The 20322-nt window shown below is 38.6% G+C and overlaps 1 protein-coding gene across 1 annotated transcript in view; it reads left to right on the top strand.

The window, feature by feature from the left end:
• The window catches only part of RASGRP3 (RAS guanyl releasing protein 3), a 126519-nt gene that overhangs the window by 4770 nt on the left and 101427 nt on the right, over nucleotides 1-20322 (top strand). The window contains 1 exon segment of the mRNA NM_001131374.1: nucleotides 6686-6810. The gene's annotated coding sequence lies outside the window, so the exon portion shown is untranslated.

Raw genomic sequence — 20322 nt, 5'->3', positions numbered from 1 at the left:
CCTGCCTCAGCCTCCTGAAGTTTTGAGATTACAGGCGTGAGCCACGGCACCCAACCTCCAAACTTGTTCTTTAGTGTCTGCTATTTTGTATCCTTTGACCTATATGTCCCCATTTCCCTTTCCCCCCTCCTCCCACCCTTAGTGACCACTGTTTCATTCTGTATCTCTGTGTTTTAGGGTTTAAAAAATATTCCACATATAAATGAGATCGTGCAATTTTTAGAAAAAGGTTATGCTGAAGAGAAAACAAGACCAAAGGTGTCAACCTCCTCTCCTTGTCCCTGGCTGCCCTCTAGTGGCAACACTGGAAAACAACGTTCAGCCCAGAGACAGCAGAGCCAGGCACTAGAAGCAAGCTCCTTAGGAATCTCTAAATAGCAAATTCAAGAAGGCTAGTTGTGCTAGGAAATTCTGGAAGAAGACTCCATGGAATTACATACACCCTTACAGCTTGTTGGCCTGAAAGGCATTTTGAATAGAACAGTTTTAGATTTATCTTAAACTTTCTAATCATTAAAAATACTTCACCTTGTTTACCATTTTAGGTAGGCTCATATGTTTGGCTACTAAATTTTAAATGCACATACGTGCCTTTTTATTAAGATTTCCTAGACCTTTGATTCTAAATATTTACTTCAAAATACACAATTTTTTTTTAGTAAAAAGCAAAAAGTCTATCTTTTAGGGATCTATTTTTAAAAACATCATAAATTCAGACAATAATGTATGTGTAAAAGACTCTATCTATTCATAACAGATACATTTTGTAACTAACCTAAATATAAAGGGAATTATTAAATAACATTCCACAATATGAAATTTTATACAGCCATTAAATTACATTATAATATTTAATGACATTGGAAACTGTTCATAGTAAATGTTAAGTGAACATTTGCACTTACATTCGGTGAATGTAAGAAATCTACAAAATTATATATATAGTGTGACCCCATTTGCTTAAAAAATATATATGAACATATGAAAAAAGAAGTAAGAGCTAAAAAGTCATACACCAACTGTTAACAATAGAAATTTCTTAGCCTGGCCAATATGGTGAAACTCCGTCTCTACTGAAAATACAAAAATTAGCCAGGCATGGTGGCACGTGCCTGTAGTCCCAGCTACTCAGGAGGCTAACACGGGAGAATCGCTTGAACCCAAGAGGCGAGGTTGCAGTGAGCCAAGATCGCGCCACTGTACTCCAGCCTGGGTGACAGAGCAAGACTACGTCTCGAAAAAAAATTTCTGGTTGGTGGGGTAACGGTGATTTTGATTTTCTACTTTGTCTCCAGGATAAATAAGCATGTACTACTTTTATAATCAGGAACAAAACCCAGTATGTTTTCAAAATGTACAAAGCTAAGTCTCTGTTCTGATTTCTTGCTGTCATTGCTGACAATATGTTTGTGCTAATTCAGTGGCATTGACGGCTTCTCCTCCAAGTAAAGGGCTATATCCTGTTTGTGACAGCATAATCCATTGTAATGGAAAAGATTATGATGCACTGGCCTGTTCTATGACTTCACTGCATTCATCAGCAACAGGAAACAAAGACATGCACTTTTTTCATAATTGTTTTAGTAATAATTGACAATTGGAGGAAATGAATGGCAGAAAACAATTATGGGCAGACAAGATGGTCAGCAAATCAAACTGGGAAATGCAGGGGAGCCCGTCTCAGCTTTATTCATGAAGCGATTTCAGAACATTACAAAGATATTATTGTTTTGTTCTCAGTCTACTCCTGAAATCACTATTGTTTTATTTTTTTCTTTTTTACCAGCAGTTACACAATTCTTTGCTGGCAGCAATGACTTCCAATGTGTTTTTAATTCAGTAATCCGGTAATCTCACAACAGGGATTTAGTGCTGAACTTTTTATGTTTATTAATATTCAAGGTCAGTGTGAACGCCTCCCTGTGTGCATAGCTAGTAAAATGCACAGCGATATTGCTGCGACTTTTCTTGCCTCTGAATAACTCCCTGTTGCCCAGACATAGAATCTTAAAAGTGTTACTTTCTATTACATTTATAAATAGCAAATTCATGTTTCTGTTTTTTAAATTGTCCCTAGTCTTCATTTTAATAGCAATGGGCAGGAGAATAAAACAACAAAAACTCAAAACAAGTGAATTAATGATTCAATATCTAGTTTCCATGAAATGGGCACATCCCTTAGATGAAAATGAGGGATGTGTTATCAATTAGGAAACAGTTAAGTAAGGTAGGTATTATGCTGTGGTAACATTTACTTATTTCTCTTAGCGGCCTGTGTTCATAGTTGTCTTGTTGGGTATTACTAGAATTCTTTGGATGGGGAAATTAAACGTGCGTGGGCTGTTACATCACTCCAAGTCATACTCTTCTCTGGTTAGCCTGATGTGGAGTAAAATTCGGCAGCAGCTCTGACTTCCAGTTTTAAAGACTACTTACTGCTCTTACTATTTATTATGGAACACCCTACAGCACAGTCCTGTAGAAATACATACCTGTAATCCCAACAGTTTGGGTGGCAGAGGCTGGAAGATCACTTGAACCCAGGTGACCAGCCTGGGCAACATAGTGAGATCCTGTCTCAAAAAAAAAAAAAAAAAAAAAATAGCTGGGCATGGTGGTACATGCTTATAGTCCTAGATATTCAGGAGGCTGAGTTGGCAACATGGTTTGAGCCCAGTTGTTCAAGTCTACAGTGAGCTATGATCACACCACTGCACTCCAGCCAGGGCAACAAAGTAAGACCCTGTCTCAAAAAAATTTAAAAAATAAAGTAAAATAAAAAATAAAATATAAATAAAATGTGAGCCACTAATGTGACCTACATAGTTCATTTTACATTTTCTAGTGGCCACATTTTAAAAAATAAAAAGAAACAGATAAAATGAATTTTAATATCATAGTGCCTCACACCTGTAATCCCAGTGTTTTGGGAGGCAAAGGTGGGAGGATTGCTTGAGGTCAGGATTTCAAGAACAGCCTGGGCAGCATGGCAAGACCCTGTCTCTACAAAAAAAAATTTTAAACATTAGCTGGGCATGGTGGTGCATGCCTGTAGTCCTAGCTACTCAGGGGATTGAGGTGAGAGGATTGCTTGAGCCCAGTAGTTCGAGGATGCAGTGAACTATGATTGCACCACTCACTGCACTCCAGCATGGGCAACAGCAAGACCCTTTCTAAAATAATAATAATAATATAGTTGATTTAACCAAATATATCCAAGATAACATTTCAACATGTACCCAATATAAAAAACCACTAATAAAACATTTTATATTCCCTTTTTGTAATAAGTCTTTGAAACCCAGTGTGTATTTTATGCTTACTGCATGTCTCAACTCAGACTAGCCTCATTTCAAGTTGATAGCTTCAGGTGCCTAGTGGCTACTGTATAAGACAGTGCAAATCTAAACAGAAGAGCTACGGTGCCACCCACAGCTACATAAGTATTGTGAAATTTAGACTATGAGGTATTGCTACCTTTTCTGTACTCACAGTCATCTCCATTCTGAAACATTGAGCTGAACATTCTATATCAAGTAAAACTGAATAGTTGAATAGCAAGCCAAGGACTGGCAGTTTTGGAGATTTGGCTTATTAGAATGATTCAGCTCTTCACCTGGGCTGGGTAACTATGGATTCCTCAGTTGAGAATTAGGGCAATAGAAGTTTTTTTTTAAACATTATCCAAATTTGAAATCTGGATGATATGCTTGTAAAAGACTTTATCACAATGTTTTCAAGTCAATTTAGACATAGGAATAGATTCAATTACACAGCCTAAAATTGAGTTCCAAAAACCATTATAGACATTATGCTCCTAATAGTGCCTACAACTTAGTACAAAGAAATAAATCTTTAGCAATGAAAACACACGCAAGTGCACATGCACGCACGCACATACTTCCAACATTGTGACCACTTGCTGATGTCTTTTCTGCATTTTGCATTTTCTTATTTGAAGGATAGGAAGTATGCTATAATAATCTTCTATAACTACTATGCCTTGGGGACTCTCATGCCAGTCAGCTGGGGTGATAAAGATAGCTTCTGCGTGCTAAATACGGAGATACAAAAATAGAACTAGTGGAAGTGGATAAAATCAGAAGACACTGTAGGTTCTTATGGCCCCACCAATGGCAGAGACTTCGAAACATAGGTCTCTGAAATCCTGTCAATGAGTTGCAGCCAACTGGAATGATCATATTTTTGGTTCTTGTCTTATTCCATGAGGGTTTGGTTATGAAACTAGAGTTTAACCAGTCAGAAAATTCTGAAATCAAAATAAAAGTTAAAGACATATATAAATAATGACCATTCATTGCACGATTTACAAATTGGTAATGGTCCAAAAGTTTGTTTTTAATAATTTTTTTGGCCCTCTGAATTCACTTTACATTTTCTGCATAGAAACAAACTTATAAATAGTGACTGCATACTGCACCTAAAATGCCACGTATCTACAACGAAATTATTACAACGTATTTATATTATATTATTTATTCTAAATATGTATGCATTTTAAATCATTCAATGAAATCTAACTATTAATGTATTATTTCTACATTAATACATTATATGATATATTAATATGCTAATAATTATATCACATTAATATATTAATAATATGTTAATTAACCAAACAGAAAAAGTGTATACTGGATCAACAAAACCACCTTGAATTCAAAGCAACAAACACTAGTAAAGAATCCAGGAAGTGCCAAGTGCTGTACTGGAGTCACAGACAAGCATAAGAGATAAATCATATTTATCTTGTTTCTTAATATTGGAGGAAAAGCAAATTTACTAAAGAAAACTGAGGAAGTAGATGGAATTCTTGTTTTTAAAGGGGACTGCCTTATCTAAGTGACCCTTAGGTAGAGAGACCTTTTTTAGGCTTTTATGTCTAATTTTACTGTTAAACTTTGTGCTTGCCTTTTCCTGAAGGACAAAGTACGACTAGCGCTGCTGTTAATGTGTAGCCATACTTTTTTGTTGGTTCCCAAATAGGGTAATTTTGTTTGTTTGTTTGTTTGTTTGTTTTGTTTTTGAGATGGAGTCTCGCTCTGTCACCCAGGCTGGAGTGCAGTGGTGCAATCTCGGCTCACTGCAAGCTCTGCCTTCCGGGTTCACGTCATTCTCCTGCCTCAGCCTCCTGAGTAGCTGGGACTACAGGCACCCGCCACCACGCCAGGCTATTTTTTTTTGTATTTTTAGTGGAGATGGGGTTTCACCATGTTAGCCAGGATGGTCTCGATCTCCTGACCTTGTGATCCACCCGCCTCGGCCTCCCAAAGTGCTGGGATTACAGGCGTGAGCCACCACACCTGGCCCAAGTAGGGCAATTTTTTTGGGAAATTTTTTGGATTTTTTTTTTGGTTCCCAAATAGGGTGAGATTTTTGTGAAGTAACACTTGGCTAAGAAGTAGAAGAGAGGAAAGTAAAGAGAATGGTTAGAATTAAATATGCAGGCAGATGAGAATTGTACATGATTGTTCAGTTCTCCTGGGAGAAAGGGTGGGGAAGACCAGAGGACTGAGCTTCAAGAAATGATCCTCAACAGCCTCTAGGATGGGGAAAAGGAAGGGAGGGAATGTGTGCAATTAGCCTTCACATACAAATTTCTGAGTCAGTTAAAGAAAAATCTCTTGGTGAGTGCCATTAACTGTTGGATCCTGCAGAGACCACCATTGAAAAAAAATAATCACTAGAAAATGAGGAAGGACTGGGCCAGGTGCGGTGGCTCACACCTGTAATCCCAGCACTTTGGGAGTCCAAGGCGGGCGCATCACGAGGTCAGGAGATGGAAACCATCCTGGCTAACACGGTGAAACCCTGTCTCTGCTAAAAATACAAAAAATTAGCTGGGTGTTGGTGGCAGGTGCCTGTAGTGTCAGCTACTCGGGAGGCGGAGGCAGGAGAATGTCGTGAACCTACACTCCAGCCTGGGTGACAGACCGAGACTCCGTCTCAAAAAAAAAAAAAAAAAATGGGGGGGAAGCAGTGACCAAGTCAGGCACGAATGGGCCTTCAGGGAAGGTCAAGAAATCTGGGTTGAGTGGTCCCACTGGTTGATTTCACAAAACAGTGAGAATCAGGGACCTACAAATGAGTTGAGATTATGTATGTAGCCCAAGGAACAGGAGGCTGGGCCAGGGGGACAGACTGTTCTGGAACACTCTCTTATTTCTTCTGCTGGGAACTAGGGCTGTTTCTTTGGTAATGGAGGCCCTCTGACAAAAAAAACATTGGGTAGTTGTGCCACATGCTACTCAAAGAGGTGCCCCAACATTGGAGTGTGCACATTTTTTTTTTTTTTTTTGAGACAGAGTTTCACTCGGTCACCCAGGCTGGAGTGCAGTGGTCCGATCTTGGCTCACTGCAACCTTCGCCTCCTGAATTCAAACCATTCTCCTGCCTCAGCCTCCTGAGTACCTGTGATTACAGGCGTGCACCACCATGCCTGGCTAATTTTTTGTACTAGTAGAGACGAGATTTCACCATATTGGCCTTGAACTCCTGATATCAAGTGATCCGATCGCCTTGGCCTCCCAAAGTGCTGGGATTACAGGCGTGAGCCACCGCGCCCAGCCCATGTCTGTGTTTTCTATCTGAAACTGTCTCCCCACCTTCTGGTCAACGAATGCATCCTTCTTCAATGTCTTCTCTCAATTTCTTTTGTTTCTAGGATATTTTCTTTTAAAACATCCATATCTCTTTTTTGCCATGGAAACTACACCCAATCTACCTGAACCTGCGGCACCCCTCTGATGACCCATTTGGATTCTCTGATTTCACTGCCAAAATTCTCAGTGAGTATTCCATCACATACCACCTTTATTTTCTCACTTCTCTTTCAGATTTTAAACACATAAAATCTGATCGCCTGTTTTCAACCCCACTGAAACTGTGATGTCAGAAACTTTGTAAATGATGAAGTGAACAACATTTTTCTTCTTCCTCCTTTGATGATGAAGCTGTCACCAGTCTTGAGTGAATTTGCCCTCTTCAGAAATGCTATAACATTTATAAACTGTAATACTATATAAATACTTTCTTATATATTTAATCCCATGTCTGGTGGTGTTTCTTTAATTTATTCAACTACTATTTGCCTCTGTGGTTAATTTTCCAAGAGTTTCTTCTCTCAACAACCTAATTATAAATTCCTTCATGTCTAGGCCTTATTTTGTGCTTTAAAAAAAATCTCTCTGTGGTACACTAATGTTCATAACAGCATTATTTATAATAGCTGAAAGGCAGACACAACCAGACACAACCCACATGTCTATCAACAGACGAAGAGATAAACAAAATGTGGCGTAGACATGCAATGGGAAATTATTCAGCCACAAAAAGGAATGAAGTTCTCATACATGCTAAAATATGAATGTACCTTGAAAACATCATGCTAAGTGAAATAATCCAGACACAAAAGAACCAATATTATATGATTCCACTTATGTGAAATATCTACAATATGCAGATTCATAGAAACAGAAAGTAGATTAGAGGTGGCTGGGGGCTGGGGGAGAAGGGAGAATAGAGAATTATTTCTTAATAGTTGTAAAGTTTCTGTTTGGTGTGATAAAAAAGTTTTGCAAATAGTGGTGATGATTGCACAACACTGTGAATGTAATTAATACTACTGAATAGTACATGTAAAAATGGTCAAAATAGCAAATTTATGTTATATATATTTTATTACAATTTAAAAATTAACTATATAATATAGCAAAACCCAGTGAATTGTATGCTATGTGAATTATGTTTCAATAAACCTATTTTAAAGAAATCCCTCTGGGAACCAGATATAACCTTACATATAATAAATGTTTAAGTAATATTTTGTATCATTTGTTGTAATGAGATTCATTAGGACACAAATTTACATGTGGTAGAGATTAGACATGTTTTTCAAATTATGCATACCAGGTATAACATGATTACTCTCTGTTTGGGGCTTTAAGCAGGTTTAGACAAAAGCCAAGTGCTGTGCAAGTGTGAATTGAGACCTTAAACAATGTCTTAATCATTTCTACCTCTCCTAGATTACCAGACATAAGATCAGGTGCATGACACATACCAACTTCCTAATCTTAAATTTGGTGAATGAATGAATGAATGAAAGTATTAACAAAGTATGCAGAGTTACCTTGCATATATATGCATGTATGTTTTTTCTCAACCAACCTTTCATCGTTGCAATTGAGACATTACTTTTTCAGACATCTACTTTTAAGGCATAATACATTATACTATGTAGATAGCATAGAATATTGTGCAGGCATCTAGAAAAAACCATGTTTGATGACATACAACAGAATATTTGATGACATTGGAATATTTAATAATATTTAGGCTGGGCGTGGTGGCTCACACCTGTAATCCCAGCACTTTGGGAGGCCAAGGGGGGTGGACCATGAGGTCAGGAGATTGAGACCATTCTGGCCAACATGGTGAAACCTCATCTCTACTAAAAATACAAAAATTAGCTGGGCGTGGTAGTGCACGCCTGTAGTCCCAGCTGCTAGGGAGGCTGAGGCAGGAGAAATGCTTGAACCTGAGAGGCAGAGGTTGCAGTGAGCCGAGATTACACCACTGCACTCCAGCCTGGTGATAGTATGAGACTCCGTCTCCAAAAAGAAAAAGGAATATTTAATACAGTGAAAATATTTATGATATATAGTAAATACAAAATGCAAACTTTTGTATATTTGCCCATTATGCATTTTAGTAAAGATAAGAAAGATATTTTATTACTTAGTTCTGTGTAACAAATCATTCCAAAACTAAGTGCCTTTAAACAACCGTAATCATTTATTACCTCACATGATTTCTATGGGCCAGAAATTCAGGAGAAGGTCAGATTAAGGAGTTTCATTTGTGAGGCTGCAGTCAGTTGTCACTTGGGACTAGGGTCTTTGGAAGACTCAATAGGGACTAGAGATTTGCTTTTCTTATCGTTATTTCCAGCCCCCAAGCTTTATTAAGATATTGACAAACTAAAATTGTATATATTGGTGATGTAAAACATGATGTTTTGATATATGTATACATTACAAAAAGATCAAATCAGCTATTTAACATACTTATCACCTCATATACCGATCATTGTTTTTGTGGTGAGAACATTTAAGATACACCCTCTTAGCAATTTTCAAGTATACAACACAATATTATTAACTACAGTCACCATGCTGTACGATAGAACTCATACATCTTGTCAAACTGAAATTTTGTACCCTTTGATCAAAACCTCCTCATTCTCACCTCTTCCCAGCCCCTTGCAACCCTCATTCTACTCTGTGTTACTGAGTTCAACTTTTTTAGATTCCAAAAAAAATGAGATCCTGCAGAACTTGTCTTTCTGTGTCTGGCTTATTTCACTTAGCATAATAGTCTCCAGGTTTGTCCATGTTGTTGCAAATTACAGAATTTTCCTATTCTTTAAGGCTAAATAGCACTCCATTGTATATACCACATTTTCTTTATCCATTCATCTGTCAATGGATGCTTAGGCTGATTCCACATCTTGGCTATTGTAAATAATGCCACGATGAACATGGAGTGTAGGCATCTCTTTGACATGCTGATTTCATTTTCTTTGGATAAATACTCAGAAGTGGGATTGCTGAAGTATATGATAGTTCTATTTTAAATTTTTTTTCTTTTTTCTTTTCTTTTCTTTTTTTTTTTTTTTTTGAGACAGAGTCTTGCTCATTTGCCCAGGCTGGAGTGTAGTGGCGCGATCACGGCTCACTGCAAACTCCGCCTCCCAGGTTCACGGCATTCTCCTGCCTCAGCCTCCTGAGTAGCTGGGACTATAGGCACCCGCCACCACGCCTGGCTAATTTTGTTTTTGTATTTTTAGTAGAGATGGGGCTTCACCGTGTTAGCCAGTATGGTCTCGATCTCCTGACCAGGATGGTCTCCAACTCCTGACCTCGTGATCTGCCCGCCTCAGCCTCCCAAAGTGCTGGGATTACAGGCGTGAGCCACCGTGCCCAGCTGAGCATTTTTTCATATACCTATTGGCCGTTTGTATTTCTTCTTTTGAGAAATACCTCTTCAGGTCCTTTACCCATTTTAAAATTTGAATTATTTGTTTTATTGCTATTGAGTTGCTTTGAGTTCCTTACATATTTTGGATATTGGTCCCTTATCAAATATAATACATAGTTTGCAAATATTTTCTACCATCCCACAGACTGTCTCTACATTCTGTTGATTATTTACTTTGCTGTGCAGAAGCATTTTTGTTTGATGCAATCTCAACTCTCTGTGTTTACTTTTGTTGCCTGTGCTTTTGGAGTCATATCTAAGAAATCATTGCCCAGACCAATGACAAGAAGATTTTCCCCTATCTTTTCTTGTAGTAGTTTTATAGTTTTCAGGTGTTAAGTTTAAGTTTTTAATCTATTTTGAGTTTAAGTTTTAATCTATTTTGAGTTCATTTTTGTATGTGACATAAGGGTTCGATTTCATTTACTGCTGCTTTCAAAGTTTTTTCTTTGTCTTTTGAGAATTTGATTGTAATGTGTCTTGGTGAAGATCTCTTTATATTTAATCTGCTTGGGGCTATTTGGGCTTCATAGATCTGGATGCTCATTTGCCTCTCCAGATTTGGGAAGTTTCTTATCATTATTTCTTTACATAAGCATTCTGCTTTTTTTTCTTTCTTTGCTACTTTTGTGAATCCCCTAATGTATATATTGGATTGCTTGATGTTGTCTCATAAATCCTATAGGCTTTTCTCATTCTTACTTATTCTTTGTTGTTGTTGTTGTTTCTCTGGCTGAATATTTCAAATGATCTGTCTTTGAGCTCACTGATTCTTTTTTCTGCTTGATAGAGGCTACTGTTGAAGCTCTCTATGGAATTTTCAGTTCCATCGCTGTGTTCTTTAGATCCAGAATTTCTGCCTTGTTCTTTTTTATGGTTTCTATACCCTCATCGAATCCCCTATTTTGCTTTCATATTGTTTTCATGATTTGATTTAGTTATCTGTATTCTCTTATAGCTCACTGAGCTCTGTTAAGATGATTATTTTGAATTCTCTGACAGGCAGTTCATAGATCTCCATTTCTTTAGGGTCAGTTACTTAATTTTGTTGTTTGGTGGTGGTGTTTCCCTTATTATTCACTATCTATGTGGCTATATATTGATGTCTATGCACATGAAGAAGTAAGCACCTGTTCTACCTTTTACATATTGGCTTTGGAAAGCTCTCACCAGTCAGTCTATCTAGAGATTCTGGGTGGGTTGTTTGGTGGAATCTGAGAGCAGGCTTGCTCCTGTATTCTCAGGCAAGTTGCCTTGGTGCCTGAGTCAGCAGGCGGGAAGGCCTGGAGCTTGGATCTCCTGGGGTAGGCCTTGATTCTGGGTTCATGGGAGTGAATCTGGATCCTGTGTTTGCAGGGGCTGGCCTGAAGTCTAGGTTCATAGGGGCCAACCTGTCCCTAAGATGGACCTTGAGCCTGAGTTCATAGAGGCCCACTTTGTTCTAGGATGGGCCTGGAGCCTGAGTCCACACAAGGGCTAGCCTGGTTACTGGGACTTGCCTGAAGCCTGTGTCTGCAGGGGTTGGCCTAGAGGTTGAGCTGCTGTGGCAGACATGCCTCTGGATGTAAAGCCTAGTGCTGTTGTATTGGTGTGGTGCTTGAATGGAGCTGAAGCCTGATGCTATAGAGGCCTGCTTGCAGCCTGGGGCCATAGGGGCTGGCCCAGCATTAGGGTAGCCCTGGATGCCCTTATCCACATGTGCTAGCCTAGAAACTGGGATCATGAGGGCTGCTCTGGCATTGGATTTCACTGAACTGGGCCCGATGCTGTGGTCCATAGCAAAGTAGGGTGTTCAGTTCACTCTCCTTCCCCCACAGGGAAGGTATCTTTCTCTGTGCTGTGCACCCCTTGGGGGAGGGATGATATGAGTAATATGACACTCTTTCTCGCTCTCTTCAATGTGCCTTTTCTTATTTCTGTACTACACCCTAGTTATGTAATCTCTCACTGGGATTCATTAGTTCTTGAGAAGGTACATTCATGCATGGATAGTTGTTCAAATTGGTGTTTCTGTAAGGGGATATGTGCTGGAAAATACTATTCCACCATCTTGCTGAGGTCTGCTTTTGAGGTGGCTCACTTATATGGCTGGCATGTTGGTGCTGGCTGTTAGCTGAGACTTCAGTTCCTTTCTTCATGGACTTCTCCATGGGGCTTATTGAATACCCTTATAAGGTGGCATCTGACTGGCTTCTTTCAGAGTGAGAGATTCAAGAAACCAGGATGAAAGATGCAAGGCTTTTTATGACCTTGCCTTGGAAGTCATACGTCATCACTTTTCATGTATCCTATTGGTCACACAGGGTCAGTCCTGATTCAGCATGAGCTAGGACTACATGAGGATATGTAAGGATCTTGGGAGGCCATCTGCAGATTATCACACGTATATGCCAAAATAATGTTATAAGAGATGTAATTAAAATTGATCTTATTTTTCTCCTTTGTACTTTTCTATACTTTAAAAGTTTTTTATGATAAACATATATGATTTTTGAAATTACACACATACAAATCAATAAAAGTGGGTTTTTTTTTTGGCTTAAACAGAGAAATTTATTTTTTACTATCCTGGAGGCTGAAGCTCAAGATCAAGGTGTCAGCAGGTTTGGTTTCTCTTGAAGTTGTCTCTGTGGATTGAGATGGCTATGTTTTTCACAGTCATCTTCTTCTTCTTTTAAGTAAAAGTTATTTTTTTAAAAGCCATACATAGTCCAGAGAGGAGTGAGTCAATTCTTGTTACTTTGATTTAACACTGATGTCAAGTTCAAGATCAAGGTGTCAGCAGGTTTGGTTTCTTTTGAAGTTGTCTCTGTGGATTGAGATGGCTGTATTTTCACTGTCGTCTTCTTCTACTTTTTAAGTCAAGTTACTTTTTAAAAAGCCATACATAGTCCAGAGAGGAGTGAGTCAATTCCTGTTACTTTGATATGACATCAATGCATCTATATTTTTCTCTGTTTGTTGTAACCCCGTAACTAAGGAAAGGAGAATTTTTATGGGAGGAGGGATGGTTTTAAATATAGAGCATAAGACTGGAAAGATGTGACCAAGGTAGAGGGTCTGGGGTAGGCATGGCAGTATTTGGGCCCCAAGGGCCAGAGACATCAAAATGGATTAAGAATATTATAAAAAGCAATGAGTGTATTATAAAGATTTTGAGCTTCCAGGTGAAGATGGGCTTAACACACACATTATCTACCTTTGTTTCCTTTTGAAACCCCATTGAGATGAGATCAAAGGGTTTTTGCACAAGTGGGAGATCACCCATCTCTCACCATAGCAGAAGGGTGGAAGTTTATTCTCTCAATAGGATAAAATATAGGGTGTTTAGGCTGGGGGACCCTGGTCTCTGGACCAGGCCCACCTAAAGGCAGACATACTACACTTGAAACTGGAATATTAACTGAAAATTTCTCCCTCAGAAAATATAATTGCTAATAGGTTGTAGGTTTTATACCTTGTATAATTGCCACAGAAATAGGATTTTCTAGTTCTATGTCCTAAAATTTTGGGGAAGGGAGTCATTTGATTAGGGAATCATCCACCTCAATCACATGTTTATTCCTGGAATACTCGAATGTGGCCAAAAAAAGAGAGGGACTATGATTGGTTCAGTTTGAGTCACATGCTCATCTGGGCCAAGGTAGGGGGGGCATTAGGGGTGGTTGAATGTGGTGATGGAGGAGAGTGGGGATGTCAGGAAAACAGTGTCACAGATGTCAACTATAGCTTCTCACCCTCTTCTATAGGAGATGATGTCATGTAGGCAAAGGTCCATGAAAGCTTAAAACAGTCTTATGAATGTAAGAAAAAAGTCCACTTTACCATATATTATGGTTTTCAAAGAAGATTTTTTTCTATATTATTTCAATTCTTCTTAAGAAATTCATGAAACAAATATTGCCATTCTCATCTTGTTGCTTGATCATTGAGGTGAACTCATAATGGTAATGTTCTGGACTCAGTTACTGTCCCTTGAGTGGATTAAGTCAGGGCTGGATAAGAAGCCACATCTTTTGATTCTTAGTCCTGTGCAATTTTTATTTTATCATCCCAGTGATCAGGATGGGATCACAAATTCGTAGATAACTGGGCTGGGAATGATATCCGGAGAGATGCTGCTTACAGGCAATGAACTTCATTAATGTCCATAGTTTCCTAGTATCTCACCCACAATTCCCTGAACATCAGTCCCAACACGTGTAAAATCGATAGAGACTGGGAAAGTGCTGCCAAATGCAGACCGCCTGAGGAGCCATGTGGCCTACTTTTGGAATAAGACTGAAGGATTAACTTCTGGGAAGGTCTTTCCATCTGTTTTCCCGATAAGATTGATTAAAACCATCTAACCAAGTTTTGCAGACTGTATGAAAGAACCAATGAATTGTATCATCTGGCCTGGTTTAGTTCAAATTCCTTAGAGTAGTTCTAGCTCCACTACTTAGGAAAGGAATCTTCACCATGACACCTCCTGGGGGGGAAGAGCAGCTAGGAGGTCCCAGAGGTTTGCCCCACCCTGCCCCGAGTGTCTCATTTTAGGTAGCAAGTGATACATCATTTTCAATAAACCAGGTGGATATCAGTTAGACAATTTCACGTGCATTTAATTTAACCTTTTGCTGAAATTATGGCATGGAAACATTAGTTTCTTTGCCAGTTCTCTTTGTCTCCTTTCCATTTCTCCCACCCTCTCCTCTTCCCACCAAAGTTACTTTCCTTTGTTATTTTTGGTATAAGGAACTTTCCTTCAATTAATTTCAAGGCTTCAGAAAAGCAGTTAAAAGAAGTTGAGTTGGGGAGAGGTATCTGATCCTCTTACTACACACATATAGCCCTACACCTGTGGAATTGAACTGAGTAAAAATGGATCTGTCTTTTCATTTGTTATTTAATGATAGTCTTTACATTTTAATGGTGAGTTTAGACCATCTACACTGTGATTATTGAGATATTAATGTTATTTTTTATTTTCGATTTATCATTCTTTCTTTCCTGACTTCTTTTGGATATTTCAAATTTTCTTTATTCCAATTTTTCCCCTCAATTGGTTACATAATCTATATCTTTTGTTTTAGTGGTAGTACTTGCAACTTTAAAATACATACTTGATTTAACAAAGTCTAATATTAATATATTCAGTCTTCTGAATAGCATAAAGACCTTAGGAACTTTAAATTCTGATCTGTCTTCCATCTTACTCCTGTTGAAAATTTTAGTTCCACTCTGTTTTAAACAAGTTTGTTAAGGTATAATTGACATATGATAATCCGCACATATTTAAAGTATACAGTTTGAGGTCTTGACATATTTATATACCCATGAGATAATCACCACAATTTTTTAAAAATTCATTTTTCTAAAAATAATTAATCCAATTCACACACAGCCATAACTGGTTGCATGTTACCAAGGTCTGCTAGTTTTATGTAAACTTGTTTTACTTAAAGAGTTCTGTAGCTTCTACACAAAAGTAACTATGATAATCACCATTCGTCAAAGTCTACTAGGCATTGTGCTAAGTGCTTTCTTTCTTTTTTTTTTTTTTGAGATGGAGTCTGGATCTGTCACCCAGGCTGAAGTGCAGTGGCCTATCTTAGCTCACTGCAGCCTCTGCCTCCCAGGTTCAAGCGATTCTTGTGCCTCAGCCTCCCAAGTAGCTGAGATTACAGGTGTGGATAGAGATGGGGTTTCCTTATGTTGGCCAGGCTGGTCTCAAACTCCTGGCCTCAAGTATTCTACCCGCCTCGGCCTCCCAAAGTACTGGGGTTACAGGTGTGAGCCGCCATGCCCGACCGCTAAGTGCTTTCTTCACACTAATTATTTCCCATTGTTTTCTTCATTGTTTTTAATTTTTAATTATAGACACAATCCAAGTTTGTTATAAATGAATATACTCGACTAAAATTAGTCATATTTTTTAAAAAAGACCTGGAACCCTCTTTTTTTCTTCAAAGTGGATATATGTTTATGGTTTGTTGTCACTGCAGATATTTTATGTGCATTTGAAAACATGCTTTATTGTAATAAAAATGGGGCTAAATGCGTAGTGTTTTTTTTCAGCCCACTTTTTAAACTTACTACATCAAGACCATCTTTCCATTACATCCTTTTCGTGGCTACATGATGTATACAGCTTTCAATGAATGCATTAAGATTGTTTTGATGAATCGCCTCTTTTTTTTAGGTTCCTTCCTTCCTTTTTTTTTTTGATATTACAAATGTCACATCATTTTTATAAGATAAAATCCTGATGCGGAATGCATTATTTGCAACCCTCACTGCCACCCTTTGAGTTGGGTATTATCATTTCCTTTTCACAAATGAGGAATTTTATTATTAAAGGCTTAAGTGACTTACTTGGCTCTTATGTGACTGATTGGGGAACGAGAATCCTGGCTTCCTGTTCCTGGTGGGCAGCATTCTTACCCCTCACCACACTACCTCTCCTACTAGTTTAGAAAATGGTTAAAAAAAGTTTTTAAGTATATTTATAGTGAAATTGTCAGCAGGATTACTGAGAATTTTCAACAAATAGTAGCCTATGGAATTAGAATGCAGGGGACATATTTCAGGCAATTTATATTTTCACCTGGCCCTTCAACTGAGGACTCTGATGTGAGTGCTGAGGAGCTATTTATAGCAGGTGACTTTTGAGCACCCTGGGGAGGTTGTCAAATAGCTGTCTATCACAGACAGCTAGGAACGGCTTGCCCACTTTTTTTTGTTCTGAAAGAAAGGATACAGACCATCTGGGCCAGTAAGTTGGGTCTAAAATCGGACTTATGTTTATTTTACTTAATAAATGTGTTCTTGAATCGTATGAGTTGAATTTTGGTTGGTTGAATGCCATTTTTAGTGCACCAGGGGTGCCCACATTTCTTGTAATCCTCTAATGAGTAGCTTTCTAAAACAAAGAATGCTTTGGCAATGTGAATAATTTTCCCTTAATTTATATTGAATATAATTTATTATTTTTTCTGTGCAGCAGGGAAACTTGTGCTCAGTTGTTTGTGTTTTAGAACGTGTTGGCTGCTGTAGCCATGTTAGTTAACAGTAACATGGAATATATATGCTAGTAAAAATATAGACAGATATATTTATTTCAACCTCTCACTACAAAGCCCCAAAGCAAACTATGTGGTGACGCCATGTAATTCAGAAGAGGTGGGTATAGATAAAATTCCACACCAGGAGGAGTGTAGCTGTAGACACTGGGTGCCCCTTGTCCCTGTTTAGATAGTGGACCCTATTTCTGCCTCAGATGGTATGTGGAAGAGCTGGCTCTCCAATTACCAAGGCCACAGTGCAGAAAATAAGGTAGAAACAAGTGAGAAGGTGACTGATCCTGTTTCCACCAGCACCATTGCATGCTGTGAAAGTATAATAAAATATTTTTAGTCCAACCTTAACATTTTTGTCCTTAATAGCACATCAGTTCACATTTGCTCATTAAAAAAAATTGTTTTTACCCAATCGGCAGTTGATTCCATGGCTTCAGTGATCTTTAGAGTTCATCGAAATTGCAGTATGTGCAGATAATAAGGACTAACTGGCGGCAAATAGACTCTAACTTTTAACTTCGACAAATTTTAGTCAGTTAGATTTAAGATATATTTTTTTAAAAAGTTATGATTCTACATGAAAAAGCTAACACTTTTAACATAAATGATTTCATAAATATGCCTGGTGGGATATAATGCTGAAATAAATTTTTAGTGCCTCTCGTATTACAATTTTGATCCTCAAAGTGGACATTTCTCAGACTTTTTTTTTTTTTTGAGATGGAGTCTCGCTCTGTCGTTCTGTCGCCCAAGCTGGAGTGCAGTGACGCAGTCTCAGCTCACTGCAAGCTCTGCCTCCCGGGTTCAAGCCATTTTCCTGCCTCAGCCTCCCGAGTAGCTGGGACTACAGGCACCTGCCACCATGCCCTGCTAATTTTTTGTATTTTTAGTAGAGATAGGGTTTCACTGTGTTAGCCAGGATGATCTCAATCTCCTGACCTCATGATCCGCCCGCCTCGGCCTCCCAAAGTGCTGGGATTACAGGCGTGAGCCACCGCACCCAGCCGAGACTTTTTAAGTCTATAACTTTGCATTGCTTTTAGTTCATTTTTGGAAAAATAACTGGAAATATAGAGCATTAAAGGTAAACAAAGCCAGACACTAATTAAAGTGGTAAGGACAGATTTTAATCAGTTATAACTATTATAATAGGGAAAACAGTCTAGTGTGAACTGAGCTCAACTTTCATTTGTACAGAAGTGACTGGGCATTTTTAAGGAAGAATAAGGGAGTGGTGAGGAGACAAGGAGGGCCTCAGTAGAGTCAGGAAAGTGAAAAATTACAAAAGGATGGTCAGTGTAAATGCAATGAAGCCAGCTGTGTCTGCTAGCTGAAAGTTGCTGAAGTTAGGATTCTGTCTTTCCAGCGAGACTGGGGGACAGAGGCCTTATCCTCTGGTGTTGACTGGAACAAGCAATAAATTTTTTTGGCAGCCTTGAGTTCTCTCCCGTTCTCTCCAAACTCCACATTAGAGTTTGTTCAAGTCTTTGTAGGCCAGGATTGAGGCCTAGTTGAGAAGAGAGCTCAGAGGAGCCTGGCTAGAGTTCGGTCAAGGAAAGAATCTTTGTCAATTGTAAATGAATAACTTTGCAATCCCAATACTCCCAATTTTGGAACTTTATACAATGGAAATAAAAGCATTAGCAACTAAAGATACATGTACCAGGATGTTTAGTGCAACACTGTTCATAGAAGCAAAAACTGGAAACATTTTGAATATTCAGATAATGAATAAACTGTGATATATCTATACTGTGGAGTAGAATGCAACTATTAAAAAGAATAAATCAAATCTATATGATTGACTTTGAAGCCAATATAAATGGCCATGATACATTATTAAGGGAAAAATCAATTTACAGAGTAATGGGGTTTTGAAAGTTGTATTTGAAAATAGAACCCCATACATATATATGTAGGAGATAGCTTTTTCTATCCTATATTGCATTTTGATACAGGATAGAGAAAGATGTGTGTTATCTCAGTGAAATGAGAATGGATAGGAAAGAGGGTTATTACATTTTTCCTTATCTATATGTCTGTACTCTTCAACTTGCTACAGTGAGCATGTATTGTTTTTTAGATATAAATTTTTTTGTTTTTTTTTTGAGACAGAGTCTTGCTCTGTCACCCAGGCTGGAGTGCAATGGTGTGATCTCGGCTCACTGCAACCTTCACCTCCCATGTTCAAGCAATTCTCCTGCCTCAGCCTCCCGAGTAGCTGGGACTACAGGCACAAGCCACCATGCCCGGCTAATTTTTTGTATTTTAATAGAGACAGGGTTTCACCTTGTTGCCTAGGCTGGTCTTGAACCCCTGAGCTCAGGCAATCCACCTGCCTCAGCCTCCCCAAGTGCTAGGATTATGGATGTGAGCCACTGCACCCAGCCAGATTTAAATATCTTATAATATAAATCACACACACAGGAGTCCTGCTCGTCTTATTTTATAAATGGAAACAAGACTATCCTTCAATGTGATAATGTGAGTATTCTGGCCATTAGTATGTAAGTCTAAAAGGATTTACAGGAATTCAAATACCTATCAAACTTCACTGCTTAGGTTGATAGTTTTCAAGTGTTGCAATCCATGCTCCTCTGCATTGATTTCTCACTGCCATGTGTTTATTTCCATCAACCAAGAAGATTTATTGAGCTTTATACCACTGATGGTCTACATTAAGGAATCAACATCCATCCCCCACTTCCAATCCCTTGCCTCTCAATTTGAGAAGTTTTACCCCAACCTAAACTTATCTATTACTTTTTATTTATGAGACTGGCAATCACAAAGATGAGCTTTGAGAAGACTCCTTTTTAAAATTAAAACATTAGGGAAAACTGGTAATTTCCCTACCACTATTTTATTTTATTTTATTTTATTTTTCAAGATAGTCTTTCTCTGTCACCCAGGCTGGAGTGCAGTGGCACGATCTCTGCTCACTGCAACCTCCACCTCCTGGGTTCAAGTGATTTTCCTGCCTCAGCCTCCTGAGTATCTGGGATTACAGGTGCCATCACCACACTCAGCTAATTTTTGTATTTTTAGTAGAGGTGGGGTTTCGCCATGTTGGCCAGGCTAGTCTTGAACTCCCAAGCTCAAGTGATGCACCTGCCTTGGCCTCCCAAAGTGCTAGGATTACAGACGTAAGCCACTGTGCCCAGCTCCTACCACTTTTTAAAATGCGTTTCTGAAAGTG

The sequence above is a fragment of the Pongo abelii genome, chromosome 12 (genome assembly GCF_028885655.2).
Source record: "Pongo abelii isolate AG06213 chromosome 12, NHGRI_mPonAbe1-v2.0_pri, whole genome shotgun sequence".
NCBI lineage: Eukaryota > Metazoa > Chordata > Mammalia > Primates > Hominidae > Pongo > Pongo abelii.
This window is presented reverse-complemented; position numbering and strand designations above follow the sequence as displayed.